This window comes from Protopterus annectens, chromosome 8.part0, assembly GCF_019279795.1.
Source record: "Protopterus annectens isolate FY-2018-M chromosome 8.part0, PAN1.0, whole genome shotgun sequence".
NCBI classification, from domain to species: Eukaryota; Metazoa; Chordata; order Ceratodontiformes; family Protopteridae; genus Protopterus; species Protopterus annectens.
The window spans coordinates 262,669,008-262,695,424 of NC_056741.1; the positions used below are offsets into that span (position 1 = coordinate 262,669,008).

The following is a 26,417-nucleotide window of genomic DNA, read 5'->3' on the forward strand; positions in this document are numbered from 1 at the left end:
AGGACAGCCACTGTCATCCCTCTACACAAAGGTGAGAGTCCACTGAGCAAAGCAATTATAAGCCCATCAGCCTAATTAGCCTGATCTGCAAGGCCATGGAATGCATTATCATAGACCTTATAAACAAGGACATTGGCAACCTCCAAACACTTGATCCCACACAGTTTGGTTTTGCAAAGGGAGAGCATGCCTGTTAAACTTGGTCAACTTCTTTGAAACAGTCATGAGAGCCATGGACGAGGGGAAGACAGTGCACAGCACCTACCTTGACCTAGCCAAAGCCATTGAAACTATTCCCCAGTCAGGTGTAATAGATAAACTCTGTCAGCTAGGCAGCAACCCGTATGTTACTAGATGGATAGCTAACTGGCTCACTGATAGAACCCACTCAGTCAAAGTAGGGGAAGCCACCTCTAGTAGTAGACCCCTAACTTGGGGTGTACCCCAAGGAATGGTCTTGGGGCCTCTACTGTTTGGGATATGCTTTTTTGAGGTGCAAGGCAAAACCAGTAGTCTGTGGCTGACCAAGTTTGCAGATGACTGCAATCTGAGTACTGTCTTAAATTCCTCTAGTGATGTGAACATCCTCCAAGAGGGCCTTACCCAAACTAATGACTGGTGCCAGAATCATGGCCTCAAACTGAATGCCAAGAAATGCATCATTATCCCCTTTGGGGAAAATGGCATCCCCACTAATTATCACATTAATAACAATGTACTAAGCAAGCAATCAGTTGTGAGGGACTTGGGCACCCAGGTTGAGAGCAACCTCACTTTTGACCACAACATTGTCTCTGTTGTATGGAAGGCTTTCAACATGGCCCACCTCATACATAAGGGTATTTCATCCAGGAACAAGGAGGTCATGACATCCCTGTACTCCTCCCTTATCAGACCCATTATTGAGTACAATGCCCCCTTTGGCATATACCTTGCCAAACACATGCAGCAGTTGGAGAGACCACAGAGGTTCCTGACCAGGAAAAGCCAGGGTCTCAAACAACTATCCTATACAGATAAACTAAGATCCCTGTCCCTCTATTCAGTCTCATACAGACTGCTCAGAGGTGACCTGTGTCTGGCATACAAGGCCATCTCAGACCCAGCCTTTATGGAGTTGCTGCATATCCGTAAGACAAACTCTACTCAAGCAACCTGCATGCAAGGCCGGAACCTGGTCTGTGACATTAATAGAACTTGTTGGCAGGATAGATTTTTGTCCCAAAGACTCCCCCATCTGTGGAATAGACTCCCTCTCCATGTCAAGCAGAGTCTAGCCCTCTTTAAGAGGAACATGGACAACTGGATGGGAAACAGAAAATACACCCCTGGGATCCCATCTGTGCCTCTGATGGACAGGGGAAACAGGTGCTGACTTTGAGGGAACATGGGCAAAATTACATTTTTGGCTAGGCTTATAAGGGCCTTCGGGCCAATAGCCTAGTTTCATCCTATGAACCTATAAGAAACAATTTACTAATTTAGCTGCTAAATCCATTCCTAAAACCAACACAAAACATGCTGGGAAAGCCCTCATAACTGATGACTCTATGATCAGACACACTGAATCTGCAGTGACAAAACTGAATAAGGAGATAGTCATTTTTTTTTTTTTTTGTTGCTTCCCTGGAGCTAAGATTATTGATGTTACTAAGGCCTTTAGGTGCATCTGAGGTCTTGCAATCATTCTGAATTTGAAGTTGTGCATATTATAATCAATCATACTAGATGGTCCATACTTCCTATGATGTCATGCATTTAACCAGGCTGCTAAATCCTTTTGCAATTAGTGAGCTCCTTCCTTCACCAAGGATAGGATCTACTTAAGTAGAAAAGCATACTGACTTCAATATGTGGTGTAGATCATGGTGCTGATCAAGAGGGATTTAGTGTTCAGACCTACTGTGCAAGTGATATCTGTTCAACATCTGTTCAAAAGGAGTCAGGGTAGTGAATAGCTATGTTCTTTCCTTTTTATGCTGGGTCAGGTAAATGGAGATCCCAAACTAAACTTTGCATATAACAGCAATGTGATGGTAGGACTCACCGATTCCTTTAGCCTTCATAAAAATCAAAAGTGTCTAGAGGCTTAGCTTGCCTTGTATGGAATCAGGAAATGTGCTGTTACACAGACATAGTTTAAAGTCTGTTTTACATTCCACAAATACCTAGTTGCAATTCTTTCTTCTTGGTTTGGTAAACTGAAGAAAGATGCATCCAGCTTCACAAGTTAGTCTTTCTAAAGTAGGCTTATAGAAGCAAATTGTGGAAATGAAGTACTCCACACCCAGGCTATGATGACATGTTACAAAACCATAGCTTATTTAATTTATCTCACCCCTCTATATTATCTCAAGAAAATGATGTTTTCTTTGATAAACATATAACTCTCCCATTTAAGGAACACACTTTTTTACTCAGTGACATAAATTGTCCATCCATTGAGTGGGAAGACTATGCTTTAGCCTGTAATGAGGTGTAAAAGGTACTAAACTTTACAAACATTAACAATCTCAAACAAATGGTAAAAACAATAGCAAGAACTCTACTTGATAGAGGCACTGGGAACTAAGGTTGGGCAGCACGATGCCAGGGCACTTCTATGGGCTAGGCTTGTAAAGGCTCCAGGCAGGGCCATTAGCCTAGTACACACCTATGAATCTATGAAGAGGAAAATATATTAGATATTCTCCTGACAAGCATCCATGCCAGCTGTGCTAAGCTAACTTTGTCCACCCCCTTTTCACACTGACCACAGGGCAGTGATATGCCTCTTACACATCAAACTAAGCCTCATAAAAAATTATACCATCTTTGAATATTTTTCAGACAGCAGCTACGGTGGACAAAATAATCATGTCATTTAACTGGGATCTCATATTAGGCACCCACCCTGACCTCTTGGTGATTATTTCATAGCCCTTTGCAAGAATATAAATAACTACATTGATAAATTCATTCCTATGAGGCATAACTACAGTGGAAATTTCTGTTTCTGCAGTCACCCTATATAATGAAGTTACAAAATCAACAAATTATTAAATTGAAAGAAAAGAATGTATATAGCCTTCAAATTTTACCTAGACCAGCACAATGAGGTTAAGATCAATGCTATCCAAAAACAATTCACTAAGACAATTAAACAAAGCAAAGTTTCAGCTGAAGTAAAACTTTCCAATAGGAAAGTGACAGTAACAACACCTTCTACAGTCACATCTGAAACAAGAAAGGGAAGGAGTAACAATGCTGTATGTTAGAATAAAATTAAATCACCAGTGCACATCCAACAGGTACAGGTAACATACTTGCATACTACTGTAAACGTTTTGCTCTGAAATTAAAATGTGACTTGTATGTAATTCTGTGCTGTGGAATGACTTTTATGTAGTTAGGTACTGTATGCACCCAGGTTCTGGCTGAAAAAAGGTCCAAGAACCAGTTCACCTACTTGGTTAACAAACACAAAAAAATGCATTGAGATTAGGAACATACTGTAATTCATATTATAGCGTCTATATAATAACATCGACAGCTTAGGTTGTCAAAACCAAAATCATCGACACCTAAGCTTCGAAAGCTAAAAACAGCGAACGGCCAAATCATTAAATTCTTTCCTAGGGAAAGAATTCACTTGGCCGTCCGCAAACAAAATAAACAAACACACCCAAACATAGTGGGGGGCTTTGCCCCCCCACCACAACCCCCCTGATATGGGGGGGTTGTGCCCCCCCCACACACACCCCTAACTAAATAGGCCAACTTCGAGACTGCTCTACATTGGGGAAAGGGCAAATCCCCAAGAATGGCCATGCAAATTCTTTCCCAAAGAAAGAATTCAATGATGTGGCCGTTCGCTATTTTAAGTGTTTGACGCTTAGGTGTCAATAAATACGCATTCGACAACCTAAGCTGTCGACAGATCAGTAGGGAGCCATATCATAATGGGGAATCTCATCCCCTCTTCTTCCCTGCATCATGATCCACCCTTAAATTAAATTCATAGTGGTTGCTTGGTTGCTTCTCCCCTCACTAAGGCCTGAAACACTAGCTCCATGGGAGCAAATAAGACAGACAGCCTAATCTGTGCATAATAGCCTAGTAGTTCCATGGGAAGAAATAAGACAGATAGCCTAATCTGTGCATACTAGCATACTACACCCCATTATGCACATTCTTAATAGAGCAACATTAAACTGGTTTGTCTCTAGAAGCAGGCTATTATAGTCCCAGTTCACAAGCAAGACCCATTCACAGACTCCCAGTAATTACAGATCACTCAGCTGTACAAGCATAATGTGCAGGGTGATAAAAAGGTTCATCATGAAAAGTATTCAGACATCACAAGATGTGTCATTGTGCCTGACTTAACCTAATACAGTTTTATCAAAGGAAGGTCATACATGTTTAACCTCAAGGTTATCTCACTTTGACTAAAACACTGAACACTATGCCCCATGAGATAAATTCAGGCATATAAAGGTAAATGAAGCCCTAATAATGTAGGACAACAACTGACTACATGGCTGCACACAGCAGGTAAAAAACGTAGTGCTCCTGTCCTCAACATCCCCTGCCACTGGTGTACTATCTAACATTTTTTTCTTGGAAGTCAAAACTGTCTCCTATGTCTGGGTTACCAGATGTGGAGATGACTGTAAACTTGGACCCGTTGTTCTTAGTCCCACTGGCACTGTCTCCCTTCAAACAGCAATCAACATTACACAAGATTGGTGCTGTCCCACTGGCACCTCCTCCCTTCAAACAGCACTTAACATTACACATGACTGGTGCTGTCCCACTGCACTGCCTCCCTTCAAACAGCACTTAACATTATACATGATTAGTGAAGTCCCACTGGCACCTCCTCCCTTCAAACAGCACTTAACATTACGCATGATTGGTGCAGTCCCACTGGCACTATGTCTCTTTGAACAGCACTTAACATTACGCATGACTGGTGCAGTCCCACTGGCACTGCCTCCCTTTAAACAGCACTTAATATTACACATGATTGGTTGTCCCACTGGCACCTCCTCCCTTCAAACATCACTTAACATTACACATGATTGGTGCAGTCCCACTGGCACTGTGCCCCATCAAACAGCACTTAATATTGCAGCACTTAATATTGAACATGTTTGGTGCAGTCCCACTGGCACCACCTCCCTCTCCTTTCAAACAGCTCACACTTGATTGGTGCAGTCCCAGTTGTACTGCCTTCCTTCAAACAGCACTTAATATTACACATGATTGGTGAAGTCCCACTGGTACCTTCTCCCTTCAAACAGCACTTAACAATACACATGATTGGTGCTGTCCTACGGGCACTGCCTCCCTTCAAACAGCACTTAATATTACACATGGTTGGTGAAAATTTTATTTTAATTTGCGCTCTACTTCTATGCTGTGCTGGATCCAAAGTCTTCTTAAGACACACAGTCTTGCTGTGCTGTTTACTGCTGAATCAGAGACACAGAGCTTTGCATGACTCCATCTGTAGTCTGTTTAAAGCACCAAGCCTTTTAAATTGCACACTGATAAAGAAATATATTTTGCAGCTATAAGCACAGTTACAGATAACTTATTTTTATAACAAACCACACGTACTCTTTCTGTCAGTTTGTAACATATATTTACAAAGTTTTCCTTCATTACAGATATGAATGATGCCTTCTAAAAAATACCTCTCTCTGTCCCTCTCTCTCATAACTGAATAACTACAGTTGTTGTATAGAGTGCTAGTCATGCACATAGATTTTGTTATTTCCTCTTGATATCTTTTTTGGCCTTCTGTGGGAAGTCACATAATGTCTGTTTTTAGACTTTTCTATTGTCCTGTCAGCAGTTCTGCTGATGTGAAAATGCACAAATGCATGCAATCAGAATAACAGAAGTATGAAAGGAAACATCTGTTCTGTTCCTATTGAAAAAAACATCACGTATTGCTGAGTTTAGATATTTGTTCTGCAAACATGAGAAAAACATGTGATACTTGCTTCTGTTATACATATAGTATGAATGCTCATTTTACATTGCTAAACTCTATACATATATTCAAGCAAATTTTTTATTCTATGCTTTATCTTTCAGCATATTTACAACAGAATTAATTTCAGCCTTATATTCATAATCTCAACAGTTGGTGCATTCCCACTGGCACTGCCTCCCTTCAAACAGCACTTAACATTACACATGACTGGTGCTGTCCCACTAGCACTATGTGCCTTCAAACAGCACTTAATATTGCACATGGTTGGTGCATTCCCACTGGCACTGCCTCCCTTCAAACAGCACTTAACATTACACATGACTGGTGCTGTCCCACTAGCACTATGTGCCTTCAAACAGCACTTAATATTGCACATGATTGGTGCTGTCCTACTGGCTCTACCTCCCTTCACACAGTAGTTAACATTACACATGATTGGTGCTGTTCCACTGACACTACCTCCCTTCAAACAGCACTTAACATTACATGATTGGTGCAGTAGAAATGGCTTTGCCATCAGTGTCAAAAATTGCAGCATTCTAACATTTGGGACCCCATCACCGGCTTTATATACTGTTGATGGGCAACAGCTAAAAATAGTCAAAATAGCAAAAGATCTTGGTCTTGTACACAATAGCCTTTCATTTCATACCTATACAACTACCACCATCCACAAAGCATACAAGTTTCCTACTTGATCCACTATGGGGTCATGATCTGTGCTAAGTATATAAATGTTTCCCTGTATACAGCTCGTATCAGACCAGTTATAGAATACCGCATTCTACTCTGTAACCTACTCACGTGCCATCTGGTGCAATTGGGGAAGGTATAAAGATTCCTCATAAAAGACTCCAGCAAATTTCCCTCTTCTCTGTATCTTATCACATTCTTATAGGTGGTCTGTGTCTGACATACAGAGGAATAAAATACCCTGTACTATTTCAATGATAACAATGTTTAATACACTTCTAGAGAAACACTGTCACAATTCATAGCATTCCATTAAACACTGAAATAATCAACAAAAACACAAAAAAATAAACAAATGTACCCGGACTATACTTAATGCAGCCAAAAGGGCAGTTTACATGGGAAATGTAGTGTCATATGTATAGAAAGTCACAAAATCATAAAATACCTGGATTTGCAGGCAGAAACAAGGGCAATGTGGAAGACGAATACCCAGACAGTTCCAATAGTTGTAGGAGCAATGGGTCTCATAAAAAAGAATTAACAGACATATTTAGGTATGTTACTCATACATGTAACTCCATATGAATTGCAGAAGGAATCAATTCTGGGCACACTGTGGGTGCTGTGAAAAGTACTTTTGGCTAACATCAAAGATCAAAACAATACTAATTGCATGAACTTTAATCATGCATTGACTTAGGAATGGGGTAACCATGAGACATGATTACCCACAATGAGGAAATACCTCATTCTTAGCTAATTTGTATGTCTCTAAATCACATAGTGTTAACATCAGTGTTAAAACTTTCCTGATGTAATCACCACTAGTAGCCCATGCATCATTTTGGCACAGGCACTCTTGACCACTCATGCACACATTAATTTAGAGACACAGTGATATACTTCATGCCTCTCAATTGTTTTCAGAATGTCCTGATATTGCCTGTTATATTTGCCCTCACCCTTATAAATCATTAATATTACAATCACTCAATAATGGCAGACATTAGAGTTTCATTTTTCTTATTGTTCAGAAATGCATTGTGATACAAAACATTTAGAGTAATATTTAAAAAGTATCCCTCTTGTTGTCTAGTGTTCTCCATGGCTTTTTCCTGAAAGAGGTAAGGCAGCTCCCCTTACACACACACACACACACACACACACACACACACACACACACACACACACACACACACACGCATTCAGTCAATAACCTCTACTCGATTGTGCTCATGGACTCACGGACACACACATGTGCACACACACACACACACACACACACACACACACACACACACACACACACACACACACACACACACACACACACACACACACATTCTTTACCACTACCTCTCTGCTAAACTCATGGATAGTTATCTGTAACATGGTCTCTCCCACTGAGATTAAATGGGGAACATGGTATTTAGGCCATGGTAATTAACATGGCTGGCTGTACTAATTTACTAAATCACTTGTATGTAACTCCATTAACACAGCATGTTTAAGGGAAAGTGCATGGCCAATTAGCATTAGCTGCTCCTCTGGAATGTCTCATTAGTATTCATGGCATGGAGCTGGCCCACCATGATCACTACAATAGGCCTGTCAATAAATCAGAAAGGGCTACTGCTAGTGACATTCAGTCATGTTAGGGTTTACTGTTGGCATTAGCCCTTTCTGAATCCCAACCAATGTTTATTGTGTGTTTTGAGTAGCCAGATAAAGTAGATGCTGTTATCTACCCCTGATTTCCTTCATGAATAAAGCAGTAAGTAGCCTGTTGAGGCTGGCTAACTGATCTCTGACTTCTTTCATGAATAAATCAGTAACTATCCTGCCCAATGATGCTGTAGAACAGCATCTTTTTATGTCATTGCCAGTTAGAATCAAGTCACTGAGATGTTGTAAACAGGGCATTGATGAACTTCTCCTACTCTTTTTGATATGTGCCATGGCTTTTTCAATCCACTTAAGCTACCACCAACTCAAGCTGATGGGATCTTGGTTTAATGTGCCATCCAAAGGAAGACACGCTCTGAAGTACACCACCTATCTTATGTTGCACTGTAGTGTCAGCAATCCAGGGATAATGGCAACACATATTCCTAGAATGGGAGTAGAAATCACAGCCTTCTGCATCAAAGACAAGTGTGCTACCTGTTGTGCCACGGACACTGTAAAGATATACAGGCAACTGTCCCTCTGTTTCTGAGTGATGTTACTTGTCATCCTTCCTGGCATAGATATTTGGCATGGAAATGGAAATCCTTTAATAATGCTTGTCATCAGAAATTAATGCAGCACAGCAAGCTTGTTTGAAAGCATGTCTACCTTTACTTCAGTGTCTTATTGCACATACATCCCCATCTCCTTAACTCCTTCTCTGAAGTATGACATAATACAAACAGTGCTGTGACCTTCAGGAAGGTTTAAGTTAATGTACTATACCAAGAATGAGATATGTCTGTATACAGATTAGCATTAAACACTACACACACACACAAACATGCAGTCATAATAACTGTAGATCAGTATGTGTGTATTTACCATTAAGAAGCTATCCAAGGGCTTGCACAAGTGTATAAATACTAAGTACGTGTGAGCCTGACTGCCATTTTGTAGTTAAATGTTGAGATGTAAGCATGCATGTATGTAAGCTCTGTTTGTTAACTAGTTAATTTGTATTTAATGATGCTGCTGTTCATCCTGATGCATTTGTATGTATTAAAGCATCAGAACAAAACCCCAAGCCTTCTTGTTTTATGTATTACTTATGAACAAGCCACATGGTATCAGATGTGGGGTGTCTAAAGGATATAATGTCAGAAGAGGCATATTTAAAGGATATGGTGCCAGAAGCTGCATATCTAAAAGAACATGAAGTCAGAAGAGACACACCAAAAGGATATGAGGTCAGAAACAGCTTGGTTAAAATGACTTAAGGCACTTGTTTAGATGCCAGAGGAACATAGATAAGTGGATCATCCTAAATGTGCAAACTTCTCAAAACAGGTCAGAAACTAATTTCAGGTATTAAAACTTGCTCAGCACTAATTATTTTTACATAATATGAAATGAGGCATACAGAACATTCTAAATAATATTTGCATAAACAGATATGTATAATATTGATAAAAATATTTGAATTACTACGGAAAATGTTTGAAATAAAGTCCGTATTGCATAAAATAAATAAAATAAGGGGAAATGCGCATTTTCGCAAAGCATGTGTATTTTCATATTAAGCAAAGATATCCGAGTTATCAGAAGTGTACAAAGTGTTCACATGTTTGCGCAGTGTTACAGTAAAGTTATTTCACAAAAGTACAGGCATTACAAGGCATATTTCACAGATTACAGCCATTACAAAGCGTATTTTGCAAAGTACAGTATTTTGAAGAGTTTATTATGCATCTGAATGTTGTTACAAGCTCACAGAACAGTTTGTTTGTACATAATTATAAGGGCCATATTTTCAGTGCATATGTGTATACTTTGTGGGCATGGGAGATGGATTTCGTAAACCCAGTGCACTTGTTTTTGACAGTAATATTGCTGTGAACTGGAAAGAATGAAAATGGACAACTAGAGTGTTTGAGCAAGAGTACAACATTTTCACACAGGCTACATTTTCTGATAAAGATAACCATACAAAGGCATTTATTCTACTTAACTTAGCTGGGTCAGCAGCCATAGAAAGGGAATGCTCATTTGTGTATGCACCCGCTATTATGCAGGAGAGTGGGAAAACCATCATATTGTTGTACCAGCTGTGTCAAGGGAGGACCCAGAATGCTTGAAATGTAAATTTAGAGAAATGTGTAACCCCCAGACAAATGTTACAGTGGAAAGGCACTTATTTTATACAAGGGATCAAAAGCCTGGTGAAACTTGCAGCATATATAACTGACCTGAGAAATAAGGCTAAAATGTGCAGATTTGGTGACTTACGAGATGAGTTGATAAAGGACAGACTTGTGTGTGGCATAAAAAAATTATGCTGTGAGAAAGATTTTGCTTTGTGACAGTAATTTAACTTTGAATAAGACCATTGAGATTTGTCAGATATACGAGCTCACAGAAAAGCACACAAATATGCTTATAAATGAGAGCAGCTCAAGAAGGCACAGTGATAAAGCTCATGTTGATAGTCTGCAGCACGTGGTTAAGAGAAACAGGCCTAAGCACATAGTAACTGTAACCCCTGCAGCACTCACTGGTAAACCCCAGAACTTTCTAGCAAATTCCAGAGTTTGCACAGTCTCATTCAAGCATAAGAGTGAATCAGCAAACACAAAGCATGAGCCCCAACCCACTTTCATTGCCGACTTTTGTAAATGTGGTGGAAGCCATGAATCTAAAAGGAAAAAATATTTAGCTTTTGGTCAACTTCTTCTTCTTCTTCTTCTTTCGGCTGCTCCCATTAGGGGTCGCCACAGCAGATCAACTGTTTCCATTTCTTCCTGTCCTCTGCATCTTGCTCTGTCACACCAACCACCTGCATGTCCTCTCTCACCACATCCATAAACCTTATCTTAGGCCTTCCTCTTTTCCTGTTACCTGGCAGCTTCATCCTTAGCATCTTTTTCCCAATATACTCTGCAGCCCTCCTCAGCACATGTCCAACCCAATGTAATCTTGCCTCTCTGGCTTTGTCTCCAAGTCTTCCAACCTGGGCTGACCCTCTAATATACTTATTCCTAATCCTGTCCATCCTCGTCACACCCAGTGCAAATCTTAACATCTTCAACTCTGCCACATCAAGCAATGCCACAAATGTAATAAATGTAATAATTTCAAAAAGTTTTGTAAATCAAAAGGCCCACATTCTTTCATTAAAAGGGAACTTTTTAAGAAATTAGTTGATCAGTTAGATAGTGGCAAGCCTACTCTTTATGTTGATGGTGTATCAGTGCTTCATGAAGCAGTCAATGCAGTAGATTTAAGGGCAAAGAATGAAGTATTTTGTACTATTTAGATAAATGTCAAACCCACAGAGCTCAAAGTTGACACAGCTTCCAAGTGCAATGTATGTCAGCAGAAACATTTGCTAGAGTATGTAAAGGTGAAAGGCTTGATTTGGCAAGGTGTGCAAAACTTGTTGCTTATGGAGGTGAAGAAATTCAAACCGAAGGCTCAGTAGTGTTTTCATGTTATCCTGCTGGAAGAAGCTTCGACTTGTTATTTTATGTGGTCAAGAGGCATGTCCAGTCATTATTAGGGCTCACAGACAGTTTGAACATGGGACTGCTTTCATTTAACAAGGACGTCCACCAAGTTAGCTTAAAGACCACTACTCTAATTTTGCCCAGCACATTTTTTCTACCTATGCTGATCTTTTCCAGGACAAACTAGGCAAACTTCCAGTTGTGTACTCCATGAAGTTAGACCCAGCGGTCAGTCTAGTTATCAGGCCAGCACACAAAGTTCCAGTAGCTATGCAGGACAGAGTCAAAGCCAAGTTAGATAAAATGGTGCGACAATGTGGGATTTGTCCAGCTGAAACTCCAACTGAATGGGTATCTTCCATGGTGGTAGCTCACAAGAAAAGCTCAGACGACATCAGAATATGTATTTAACCCCAAGATTTGAACGAAGTGCTAAAAAGACCTCATCATCCAATGCACACAGTCGAAGAAGTCACAGTCTTGATGCCAAATGCCACTATTTTTTCAGTCTTAGATGCAAAGAGTTCATTTTGGAAAATTCAGCTTGACAAAAATCCTCATTGCTTACTACTTTCAGTACTCCATTTGGCAGATACAGATTTTTGAGAATGCTATCTGGAATAAATTCTGCAAGTGAAGTCTTTCAGAGTGCAATGGAGCAATTTTTTTCTAGGTGTCCTTGTGCTATTATAGTAGACTACATACTGGTAGGAGGTCATGATGAAGCAGAACATGACAGAAACCTCAGAAAAGTTATAGAAAGGGCACATCAAGTGAATCTTAAGCTCAATCCACACAACTGCAAATTCAGGCTACAAGAAGTTACTTATGTTGGTTATTTATTTATGAGTACAGTCTTACGACTAGAACCTTCAAAGCAAACAGCCATTCTTGAGATGCCAGCTCCAGACATTATTCTAGCCCTGCAACATTTTCTTGGCATGGTCAACTACCTAGGCAAGTTAATTTCAGACTTGAGCCAACTATCAGCACCACTCAGAGAGCTGACACACAAAGATGTATCCTGGTCTTGGTTAGAGCAACACCAAAGAGCATTTGAAGTCCTGGAACAGAGAATTGCTAGTCCATCAACTCTCAGATACTATGATGGTCACAAACCAGTTACACCTTCCTGTGATGCATCGAAATTTGGTCTTGGTGCAGTTATTCTACAAGAGGATCAACCTGTTGTCTGTGCATCAAGCACTCTTACCCAAACTGAGATGCAATATGCCCACATCGAGAAGAGCTTTTGGCAATTGTGTTTGCATGTTCAAAGTTCCATGATTATGTTTATGATAGACCTATCCAGATGGAAACAGACCAGCAATCATTATTCACTATCTTAAGAAAAAAACAGAAATGGTATCCAAAACATGACTGATATCCGTATAAAACACAGGTTTAATAAAATATATAGAAGGTAAGCGCTTTCACACAGTAAAATGTGCTTCTTCAGACAACTCATTACAAACTCAAGTAAGTTTAAATATCTTATTCTTCTAATCTCATGGGAACAATCAACCAATGACAAGGCAAACATAATAGCACAATTATAAGACAATTCAAAAATACAGTTGTTACTTAAAGAAACCTCTGGCCTTCAATACTGGTTTAATAGAAGCTCTTTCATTAATGCCAGGGAACCTATCTGCCTGCATATTAATAATCCAGGAAAGTTCTCATTCTTCTGTATAATTGCTAAAATCTCCTCTTCGAGCATTGGGGTGAATCACTTCTACTACCCTAAAACCAAATATGTGTTGCTCCCCATATTCCATAAAGTGCTTTGTCAGTGCATTATGTTCCATATGTTTGTACATATGGTATACACGTTGTCGCATCCTTTCAAGTAGGGACCTATTGGTCTTACCTATATAAAAACAGTCACAGGCTTGGCACTTGGCCAAATAAACCAAGTTCCTGCTGCGGCAGTCAGCTGTTACCTTAAAACAATATTTTCTATTTGTAACTGGATGAAGAAATTCAACTGCATGATCTATATACATACAAAAATTACATCTACGACAACTTTTCATTGATGGTGTCTCCTTAGTCCTTTCATTTTTCTTATTGTGCTTGTAACATAGCTGCCTTTTGAGGGATTTTTTTTATTTTTAAAACAAAACTTTGGTTCCTCACCCACTAATGAGTGAATATCTGGATCCAAATGTAAAATGGACCAATTATTTTTAATAACCTTCATAATTTCTTTTATATCTAAGTCACAGGTATATGTTCCTTAACATGATCAATTCTTCTTCCCTCTCCTACCTCAGTTGTTTTATGTGAAAAATAAGGTTTTCCTTCCCCCCTCCTATTTCTACAAGTAAAGCTAGTAGCTTCTTCAGTCTCTCTCTCTCTTTGTATCCCCGTCCAATAATTCTTGTTTAAAACACATCACATCTCTCTCAAAACATGTATCTTCATTATTTAGCCTAGATAAACATAAGCATTGTCCCTTGGCTACATTTTTTAATATATGTCTTGCATACATACTAATACGCTGTAACAGAGTGTTCTTCCTGCATTCTTTCCTAAAAAGGGTAGAAGTGAGATGTCCCAACCCGTCAACCAACAATTTCACATCCAGAAAGTCTAGCTCTTTATCAGAAAATCTATATGTGAAGGACAAAAAACGTTCTGTATTAGGAAATAAGGTAAGGTAAGGAAAAAGCAAGAACCCCCTAACCCCAGAGCAATTAGTAAGTTTAAACTACTAAAAGATAAAATGTTAGTAGCAAAATCCCCTAAAAAAGGCATCATTAGATGACAATAGAGGAGCTTTATGTAAGGAAAGAGGAAGCTCGATATATATATATATATATATATATATATATATATATATATATATATATATATACATATATATATATATATATATATATATATATATATATATATATATATATATATATATATATATATCGAGAGAGAGAGAAATGGCAGAAGGATGTATAGTAAATGAACTAACAATACAAATGCAAGAAAGAAGTTTTGTGACAGAGAAAAATTTTTCTGACAGTGCTAGGTCAACTGGTGCCCTGGGCAATCTGCAACTGGCGTCCCCAACCAAAGTTAATTAATTAAGCATCCACGATTTCACATAATGACTGCTTCAATGATTTTGAACATTACTCTTACACTCAGCTACCTAAGCATCCCTGACTTGTGGATTTCAATTGGAACCTCTTCTACAGTGCTGATCATGTTGCCTAACAACTTGTACCCAGAGTAGCTACTTACTGTACCCTACCCTAGCCATAGCTCTGCTTTTTGAGGTCTCCTCAAGTAGATATTTGGGTTTACATTACATCAAAATTTTACAACTTTGAACGGCATATGGTTGAACCCATATGTTCGAAGTTATAAAACTTCAACAACGGAAAAAAAAAAAAAAGTTTCTTAACGGTTGTAAACAGGGGAGGGGGCAAGCCCCCCGGCACCCCCACACCCCCTACTCTTTAAATATACCAACTCTGAGATCTCACTACAGTGTAGTAAAGGGAAATTTTCCCTTTCCACACTGTACTGCATTGTTTTGCTGTTGGAGTTGGTATATTTAAAGAGCAGGAGGTGTGGGGGATGCAGGGGGGGCTTGCCGCACTGCTTACAACAGTCTGGCAAATTTTTTTTTTGTTTGTTTTTTTTAACGATGTTGAAGTTTTACAACTTTGAAAATATGGTTTCGACCATATCAGGTTCAAAGTTGTAAAACTTCGATGACATAATAGGAACCCAGATATTCGTATTCATTGAGTCAATGATGTTTTTCAGAAGACAGGTAGCAAAAACAAAGTACACAAAATCTAAATGCAGAAACTCTACCACAACTCTGGGAAAAGTTTTTTTCAACAACTGCAGAATGTAACCTACAAATTATAGAAGATGAAGGTTATTGTGCAAAATATGAGCAATTTCCACATCAAAGTTGAAGTCCTTGGTTAAGAAGAAATATCAAAAAATCTAAGATAAAACTATGAAGTATTTCAAATTTATCAAGATGTCTTGAATTGATGTCTAAAAGAAATAAAAGAAAATCAAACAGCGCAGAAACTCCATATAGTGGAAGGAGTAGGCTGAACCAGAGGGAAAAAAAACTAAGAATATTTGGTGCTGTAAATACATGGAATAAAAGGCAAGAGCTGAAAACAGCAATTCAAATTTTTAATAAAGGTATTAGAATTAACTGAGGGCTAAAATATTCTACTAGATGGAATCCATAGATTTGCAATGAAAACATAAGAAGACAATCAAAAATGGTAGTTAAACTTATTTTTAAGACTAAGATAAGATTCTTAACAGCCATGAAGAAAGGCATATTACACATATAAAAAGATACTGCTAATATTTCAGTAGCAGAAGACCTCAGTGAAGACATGGGTACCAGGATAAGATTTATGTCCATTAAAAGATAACTCTGGCAAAAAAAGAATGAAACCCTTTTTGTTGTTTTTCTTGAAGTCCTTGAAATTATATGGAAGGATGTTACACCGAGCTTTCAAATGCTTGCAAAAGCTGAAGCAAATCTAAGAACTTTGGGAGTTATATAAGGAGAAGATGAAGCACAGCTCCTGTAGCTCCATGAGTTTTTGGAGAACATTTTTCTTATCAGTCTAGTGTGTATGCTTGTCTGTTGCTTTCCCCTTTCATTCTCTCCTCTCTAAATTTTGCATTAAGCTTTATAAGCCACAGTATAAGAAGTAATGTTAAGAAAAGTTCAATTCAATATATATTTAACATTAATGGTATGAACATAGGAAACAGCTGAATATGGTATTTGCTTTTTTGCATAATATGACTGATGATATAACTTGTATACAAGAGGGACATTTGATGGTAATAACAATGGAAAGAGAATAAATAGATAATTAGGGTAGTCATTAATCTGTGTGCATCTCACTTTATGGGAGTTATGCTGATAAAAAAGTCAAACAATGCTATCAAGACATGGATATGTACAAGGGAATGGAGGGGAAAGTGTTATGTGTTTCTCTTAATGCTGGGAATCTCCAGTTGTAGAACTGGCATATGTGACCTTTTATGCATTATAAACAAATTACAGAAGACATAACAAAGGGGCTTCAAAAATCAAGTGTACCCGTAATAACAAAGCGTGTGATTAGAATGTAGTAAATGCCACTAATCTGAATCAATGTCCCCTGCAGTGTGATATAGGCTATCTAGGACGGCATGGTAATCTCTTAAGATACAGACTCAATATTTTTTTAATTCTATGGAGAACTGGATATGTACAGTTCAGCAGATTCATGCACATGACTGCAAATTGTGACTTTTACTAGAATGAACTATGACTAGTTTCAGCAGAAGTAAGTGCCTCACATACTTCATTGGATTTAAAGCATTGCCATTTGTCCATTCACTGGGCCTTGCTTTTTGTAAGTTTAAATCCACTTTCTCCAAGACTTCATTTACAAGAATGCCCATTTCAGTGGCTGACCTGAAAAATAACAATGCTGCTCACTTTGGTAGGGATTCAGAGGCATGCAAGAGAAAGAAAAACTAGTTAGTGGTCCATTTGCATGTCTCTTAATTGAACACTTAATGAAGTTTGAACAACTGCAGTGTAATTCCCAATACAAACTAATCCATACAACACTGTTGCACTGACACCTAGCCCACACACACAAACACACACTCACACACACTTACACAGCCACTTTGACACTTGGATAGTCACACTATAATCATGGGATTGGGATTGATATTGGGTTCGTATTGGGGGTTGGTATAATGGTTAAGGTGTTTACCTGACAGAAACAGGGTACAGGGTTTGATTTTCACCTTTGGAAGAGAAATTGGCCCACAAGGGCAGTTAATTTAGCATTTATCTATGTACCCATGCATAAATGTACATACATCTCGGCATTGTTAAAATGAAGCAGATATTATTAATTGTTGTTGTTGGTCTTACCTCTCTGTTGAACACTGAAGGGCCAGAGCTAGTGTGCTTCTAGAAAATGAATTAGGTAAATAAACTGAGAGTTGTGCAGATATAATGCAGTTTAATAATTAGGTAAGTGAAGATCACTTCACAGATGATGAACAAAACAAAATCACAATTGCTATGATGATGATAAATAGACTAACAACATTGGAAGACATACCTTGTAACATCACTGCCAGAACAGGAATGGCAGAACTATCTTAACTCATTCCCTTCAGTACAGCTATTTTGAGTGTTTACCTTTAACTCCAAGTGGGTGTGGCTTAAGCCTTTAAAAATGAAGTAATCACCTTACAGTTCTAACAAATACTCATTGACAGAGGTCAAACATCAATACAGTTGTGTTTGCCGTCATGTATGCTTCAAGGTAAAACATTCTGATACCTTGTATGTAGCATGGTTTTGGAATTTTTAATGCAAATTTGAACAAGCAATATTTGATGCCTAGAGATGCAGTAGGAATTAACTACAGAAACTTCTGGAGGCGCAATTGGCTGTAATGAGTCGAAGCTATCATTTATAAAATAAGACATTTATAATTAAATATGTGAGATGAACTTCTCAGTTTTATTTATTTATTTCTCATTTACACTTTTTCTAACCGGGTCAGTGGACTGGTCCAGAAACCCTTTTCAGATATGATCTGGAGCAGGCACGCAAGACAAGACAGAATGAAATATTACGAGCAACTTTATAAACAGAGGACAGGACAGAATAAAAACAGCATAATTTTAAACAGCAGAGTAACACGATCATTCTAACTTGATATTACAATGGAAGGAGTATGTATAATTGGAAAAGGAAGATTTGTAATGCATGAGAAAAATTAAGTCAGCTATTAGAACTTTATAATACTTAGCCAACAATGTCATTAATAAAGGACACTGGATATGATTTAATAAGTTTAATATTTTGGAATATTAGTATAGATTATATCAGTTTTATTGTATTTCTTGTTTGTATGTATATTGTTGATATTTCTTTAAAAAACATTTTGTTCAAAAAAGAAGAGCGTGTGTACACTTTAATTGTCATAACATATCACTAGGTCACCTTTTTTTTTGCCTACCAGTAAAGTAGGTGAGATGATTTTCTGTATTTAAAACTAAGCACCTGGCTCTGTTATTTGTTAATCCTTTCCCCTTAACCTGCCAGTACACTAAATTAGTCACTTCTCTTTCCTCATATGCTAGTCTCTTCTTTTTGCTTTTCTCTTTTCCCCCATGACTTAACCCTTAGAATCACATTAAGGTATTATATTTATTATAAATATGTAACTTTTCTTAAATTTTAACCAAACAAGAAAACAATCGGTAATTAAGTAAATAAATAAATGCTTTTATGCATATCTGAGGGGCATGCTAAGGTATGATGACAGTGGTCTGGTATTTTTAGTTTTTTATGCACATCCAAGAGTGGCATATTACAGTTGAAAAATGAGACCAACACTGTATTTTTTGTAGAAGGCAAAGTAGACTGGCAATATGATTGTACATATAAAGAGATTAGAGCTTTAAATTCATTTTCACAGCCAGTGACATTATTGCACTTTATTGTCATTTTCATAAAATTACTGTAATGAGCTCTAGGATAGAGGTCATGCTGATAGCTATATTTTTATATCATTTTTGTCTTGGTACTTACTAACCATCATGCCTCCCCTCAATCAAATGTTTGGGGGCATCATCCATACAGCTAGCTAAGGTCCTTTGTGCTCTTGCCTGCATCCCAGCAATGAGGGTTTTTTTTTCTATGACCTAACCGTGATCCTTTCATCATGAGAGGCCCCTGCTCACCAGCCAATGTCCACTTATCAGAGCAGTAGTGTGAGCCAGACAGGAGCCACCATCCCTGTCTCTTGGGATGGGCACATTCAGTTCTTTTTGTGAGGTGCCCAATCCACTAATTGGACTTGGGTCAGCTGGGATGTGGTCAGGACTTTATCCCTCTACACAACCAGTACAAGCTAAATAATTTCATTTTTTTTTGTCTGGCAGATGTACTTGACTTTCAATACCTAGCAAACTAAAACTTGAAACTTTTTTTCCAGAATGATCTCTAACTTGATAAAATAATTTTGGTGAAATGATCTCTTTAACCACTGCCCCACCTAACACCATCATTTGTTATATCTTAATATCCTCCTTGTTTTATTCTGTTGTGCTATGTTGTTGATGATGATGATGATGATGATGATGATGATGCAATCTGCATTTAAGACTTGCAGTCAGATTTCTTACAGCTCCATACAATGTATTCAGAATGTGATTGTGCTTAACTGAGCAATATTACAAATGAGAGTGACAGATATTATTTGGGTAATATCATTTTTTTTGTCTTTTTTAAATCTTAGACCCTTTATTGTTTTGTCCCAGCAAACTTAGTAGCTAATCTATTTGTGCCATGACACATCTGCCTTCAACAGTTTGCCATTTCTTCCAGTTGGTCTAATTACCAGTATCGTGCCACTTACCCCCAGGCATAATTCTTTTGTAGTGGTCTCCCCTCAAGAATGCTATCTGAACAGGAAGAGAGTGTGTTACTGGATCTTTTGTTATTTGAAATAAATGCACCTATACTGACAGTTTACTATTACATAAGGGTGCATAGAGAAAGAACTATTATTTAGTGATTTAATGCAGTTAACCATGCTTTCAGATGTTGTTCTGTAAGTATTCAAAAAATGTATGACTGCAAAGTCTTAAAAAGGATGCTTTAGAGATATGTAATTACCTAAAACATCAGTGGTACTTCCCTTACAATGTGGAGTCACTCCAAAACAGGATCTTGTTTAGGCTCCTTCCCAAATGTACATTCACCCCCCAAGAGCTAAATTCATTAGATATTTATAAGCATCTTAGCTTATCTCTAATGTGTCTTCACCATACTGTCCAGCAAAACTGGTTATTTTTTGTTATGTTTTGACTTGCAGACTTCTTTCATAAAATTAATAATCAGCCATCTACAACAATCAGCACCTTACCTTTTTGTACAATAGTCCTGACGATCCTTCATTTCTATTTGGTAAAAAGATTGAGCACAGCTTTAAACAAACACCAGTTGTGTTGATGAATATATTGTTTCTTTAAAGAGCTTTGCCTGTGGAGAGATATCCTAAATGTGAAAAGTCATCATACTGAGGTATATGTGATGACATGCGTTAAATATGTACTTAATATTTATCCAGCACCATAGGTTGTATCATGGAGCCTCAGTGTGCTATGTTATCCAAATACTAGTTAAGACCTGGATGTTACAGTGATTGGTTCTCATTCTGCATTACAGGAAAAGATACTGGGCAAGGTGTGTAGAGCTGCCATTGTGAGTCACAGGTGGCATCATGGTACCAAACATTTCTAAATTAAGATGCTAAGCCAGGGGCAAAAATGTTAGATCGTTTAATGCTGGGTTATCATCTTAAACTTGCAATAAAGACACAGGGACCATGTGGGCTTAACTGTAGAGCTTTTTCTTTTTTGGACCTCTAGGTCTCATGCTATAATCATGCTCTTATATCCTTTTGATTCATTTGCTTCCCCCCTTCTGCTTCCTGGCATCCAGGGACACTGGTATAGGAAATGGGAGTTAAAGACTGTAAAGATTGGTCTTGCAGGAGAACCAGGAGGCTTTCTTATTTGTCCTTTTTAACTCTTCTCCTATGGCATCTTGACATGTATGCCACTGAACCTGGGTTTGTAATACTGGATGATTGGCATGTATATACTTCCTTGTATGTGATGAAATCTAGCTATAGGCTGATGTGCTGCTTGGCTGACCAAGTGTCTTTTCTTGGACCATTGCTCTGATTGTTTTTTCATATTGATTTCACAAGTTGTCACCAATAGTGTAAACAGATAATTTTCCTTACTTCCTGGGAGGGACAAGCTAGTATTGGCCACTCTGTCTCAACTACCCCTACCATCTAGCTGGCTGTTTTAGCACCTGTGTCACTAGTTGAACATAGGCCATTTGGATTACAGTATGGGATTTATCCATGTTTTTCACAGGGGTAGCAAATATACTCAGCTATTATTTTGAGCTGTGATTGAGAACATGGGATCTCACAGTTTTAGGTTATCCCTTGAAGCCATGAATAATGACATAATCTTCAACAGTTGTGTGCAAGCTCAACACAAAGATACAGCCTAATGTTTATTATAGATGAAGATGTGGGACTTAATGATTGTTGGCTTATCTTTTGTTTTACAGGGGAAACTACTTTTATATAATGATTTTGACTAATAAATTAAGTAATTGGAATTCAGAGGATAATTTATTTTGTTTACAAATGACACCAAGATGTACACTGAAGAGGCATCATGACTAGCTGAATCAGAATACACAGTCACATATTGCTACATCATTATCCTGATCCTTAGCCAAGACATCTAGTAGAAATGTAGTAGGTTATCACTTTGGTGAACAGAAGTGTAATTATACTTGCAGCCACCAACTGATATATGATAGACAGAGACAAGCATATCATGATCCACAGCACTGCTAACAATTGTCACAATGTGGACCATAAATCCACACAACTGGTATTAAATTATATATATATGAGGTGAGTGGCTTTTTAGCAGCATACAGTAAATACACAATATTGTCTCAGATAATATTCAGCACCTGCCACACCTAAATATGCTTTACACTGTTCAGCTATAAATCAGAGTTACAATCACTGCTTCCCTTAAGGACTTCACCAACCTGAGACTGAGCTCAGTACCTTCAAAGGCAGAGTTACCAATAGTAACTGAAACTTTACCAAGGTTATATTACACACAAACACCCAGAACATTTACCACTCACTTACCAAGGGGATCAGAACATGAGCACTGAAAAATAGTAGAAGTCTAGGCTCTTTGAAAGTTCTGCCAAACAGACCTTAGACAGGACAGTGAATAAAGTAGAAAAGGTAGTGAGAAACTGGAGGGCCATGGCCTCATGTTATGGCTTATAGATGTTGGCAATGACCAATGAATGAAGTAGATGGAAATGCAAAAGGGGGTAGTGCAGATATTTCAAGAGCTTGAGTATATAATGACCTTCTCAGAGGTCCACAGGCTCAACTAGCACTCAAAGAAAGCTAAGAAGTAGGGGCTATACTTCATAGCTACAGGAACTGTTAGGGAGGAGAGAGAACACAAGTATGTGGGTAAATGGGGGAGTCACAGGTTTTTAAGATAGGCTTAATCTCAGTAGAAGAATAGGAACAATATTGAAAGACATGATTGAGAAGAATGTATCGAGCAGAGTGCTTTTATACTGAGACTGTGGAAGGAGGGAGAAGAAGGCAAACACTGTGTGTTGGTGATTACATTTTTACTCCACATTTCCATGATCCAGGGTAATATTCTGATGTCTTCTTGCTTTTTATTTTGAGTTTGCATGGGTCATGCATGTATTTGTGGGGTGGGCTTTCTCTTGGTATTTCACTTTTGTATATTTTTATTAACTATAATAGCTCCCAGTGCTTTCAGCAGTGTTTTCAAAGGGAGCATAAAATCAATCAAGGATACTCTACTTTTTAAATTTATAGCATCTAATGAAATGTCAGCATTCAATTTAAGGTAAAAGTTCTTCCATTTTGACATTCAAACTGTTTACATTTGGACTACATGCACACATAACAAGTATATAGGAGAAAAACTGATCAGTTTCGTTATCTAAGCACAGTGATTCTAAGGTTTAATAGCTGTTAAATTAATACTGCTTCCAGTTTTAACAGTGCAGACTCTTAGTTGGCCCTCTGTAAAGGAATATGGAAGCCAGCACACTAACACTAACAGGGACAGCACAATCAGTATATGCTTCTTTTGAATGAATGGCCACTGGATTTATATCACTGTCTGTTCATTATTCACTTAAATCTTCATTAATTCTAATTTTTGGTTTGTGTTTAGTCTGACTAATGGGAAAGAAATTAAAAAAAATACTTTTACAAAAAAAAATAGAGAATAAGCCTCAGACTTAGAGTCACATGTGTTACAGAATCTGATCTCACTGATATAAGCATCATGCAGATTTACAATGAAAGTGCTTAGAGAACATTTTCCATAAGTAAAGGTTTCATTTGAGAAGACCAGTGACATAATTGTTGAAACAAAATTCTAGAAGATCAGCATATCTGCTGAATTATGCCTTCTTTAGTATGCAAAAACAATTTTACTATGAACCCATCCTAACCCTTACCCACATATTCCCTTAGTACCTTTCCCACCCCCTTACCCTTATCAGCCTCGCCCAACTAATCACCATTTCACTGTCATGTACTTCCATTCTCTCCTTTTCCCTTACTACTCTTCTATTCTTTCCTTTTCGCTAACTACCACTTCCATCCTTTCCTTTTCGTTTACTACCACTTCCATCCTTTCCTTTTCCTTAACCACTCTCACCTGTCTACACAACCAGTCTGCAGAAAGTTCATCTGTCTCTGGAAATTATTTCTGTTGTTGTATTTTTACTACTATTTTTGTATTCTTACTCAGATTAATATTTTTAATTTTACTATCTTTGTTAACTATATATCCTTGTATTGAACAACCTAACTTTATATTAATATTACTATTGTTTTTCTGAAGCTTTTCTCCTAGGGCCTCCGCTGAAAAGGGGTCTACACCCTGTCAGACTTATCACAGTTAACAAATATCAAAATAAATAAAAAAAAATAGATAGATAAATGTAAGCACTGGGCTCTAGTAACAAAGGGCCAAAGATGAAGAATCAGTTTCATAAATGTTGAAGTGAAATGAATGTAAGTACTAACAAAATATAAAACCTCACCTTCCTGTTGTGCTAGTGGGTTATGGTAAACAGTGGCCAACCCATAACTTCTTGTTCTGAATTGTTGTCTCAAATTTTCTGACACAGTTATCAAACTAGGGTCTATATTATATGTTTGAAGTCTGAAAACTTTGAATCTCCTATGATTGACTCCATATGAGCGAAGTTTTTAAACATCGAACATAAAATATAAACAAACTAAAAATAAAAAAAAACCTACCTGAATGCTCTATGCAAGGGTGCAAGCTCCCCTGCACCCCCCACATGCCCCACTACTTAAATATACCAACTCCGAGACTGCACTACATTAAAGTGAAAGGAAATATTCCCTACAGCGATCTCCATTGTAACGTTCGATGTTTGAAATCTTCGCTCATATGATGTCGATCATATGAGAGTTGAAGTTTTCAAACTTCGAACTTACAATATAGATGCATCAAACTAAACTATTATAGCACCTCTTCTCAAAAGCCTTTGCCTTAAATCTAATCTTACTTTTTTCAAAATTTGTATCTGATGTGGTATTAAAGTGCATTAATAAATAGGCACTGTTTGCATGCTGTATCTTCTTTTTGATGGGATAGTGCCCTAAAACAAATAGTATCTTAGCCTATTACAATTTTGCTTGTTTCATAACTTTTATTTGATGATATTTTCTATAATTAGGGAAGACAGCCATGGCTGCACAATATGCATCATCAAGTATAAATATTTTCTTGGGGACAGTGAAATGTAATTTAATTTCTTTGAATTTTTTTTCCAACAGAAACTGGTTTTATGCATATTTTGAGATAACTTAATTTCTATCTGTGATGGGCTACCTGATGAAATTCAGGAATTTTTGCAACAACCAAATGACAACATTTACTGTATAATGTAGCCAGGATATTTTTTTTTTGGAAGTTACAGTATGAGGGATATCAGTTTGTGGCCCATTAACAATTTGTATAGGATTCCACCTCAACAAATAGCATATGAGTTGCAGAACGTGACCATCTGCCAATGTCCCCCCTATGGAGAACTCCATAGGGCATATACTAACATCACAACAGATGCACCTTTTGAATAAGCAGAAATTGGATTTAAGGCAACGGTTTTTGATTTGAGGTTCTACCAAATTCAGGGCAGTATTGATATACTTTTTGTTCTGTGACACAGGCTAGGTATGGCAGAAGTCCTAGACAATTAGAGGCAGAGGAGAAGCATGGAAGCCTTTATAGAAATGTTCTGATTTCAGTTTTCACATTCTCCCTTAACAATTGTAACTTGTTGCACTTTCAGCACCTTGAAGGGCACTCAAAATAAATGATGACATTGTCTTTCTTTCCCTATCATAGGTGTACTACTACCAGTGAAAAACATTATAATAATAAAAATAATACCCATTTGTTAACCATGTAGGCAAACTGGGCACATACAGTCCCCTTTACAGAAGCAACCCAGGAACAAAGTTTAGTTAAATTACTTCCTCGGGGCCACACAGTCGGCAAATGGTGCTTAAAAGAATCAAACACTGTACTATTGGGACTACAACTCACAGCCTTAACTTTCTGTGCCAATTGCCAGGCAACATGGCATAAGCTGAAAACCACAGTAATTTGTCATCCTTCTAGATAAAACAAGTAGTCTGCTTAAGGTATGATGCTCTCCACTCTATCTAGTCACTGACAATTTAAGGTAACACCTAAACTCACGTTCATGCTAAAATAGTGCCTAAGTTGCACAGCTAGTAATTTTAGTTTTTAATGTAACTTCTTCCTTCATGAATTTGTATTTCACCTTTACACTTGATTGGCCAGGTTTCATT

At 37.8% G+C, this 26,417-nt stretch overlaps 1 pseudogene; it reads left to right on the top strand.

Annotated features, from left to right (window-relative positions):
• Window positions 1–26,417, top strand: part of LOC122808214 — a 209,645-nt pseudogene that overhangs the window by 138,297 nt on the left and 44,931 nt on the right.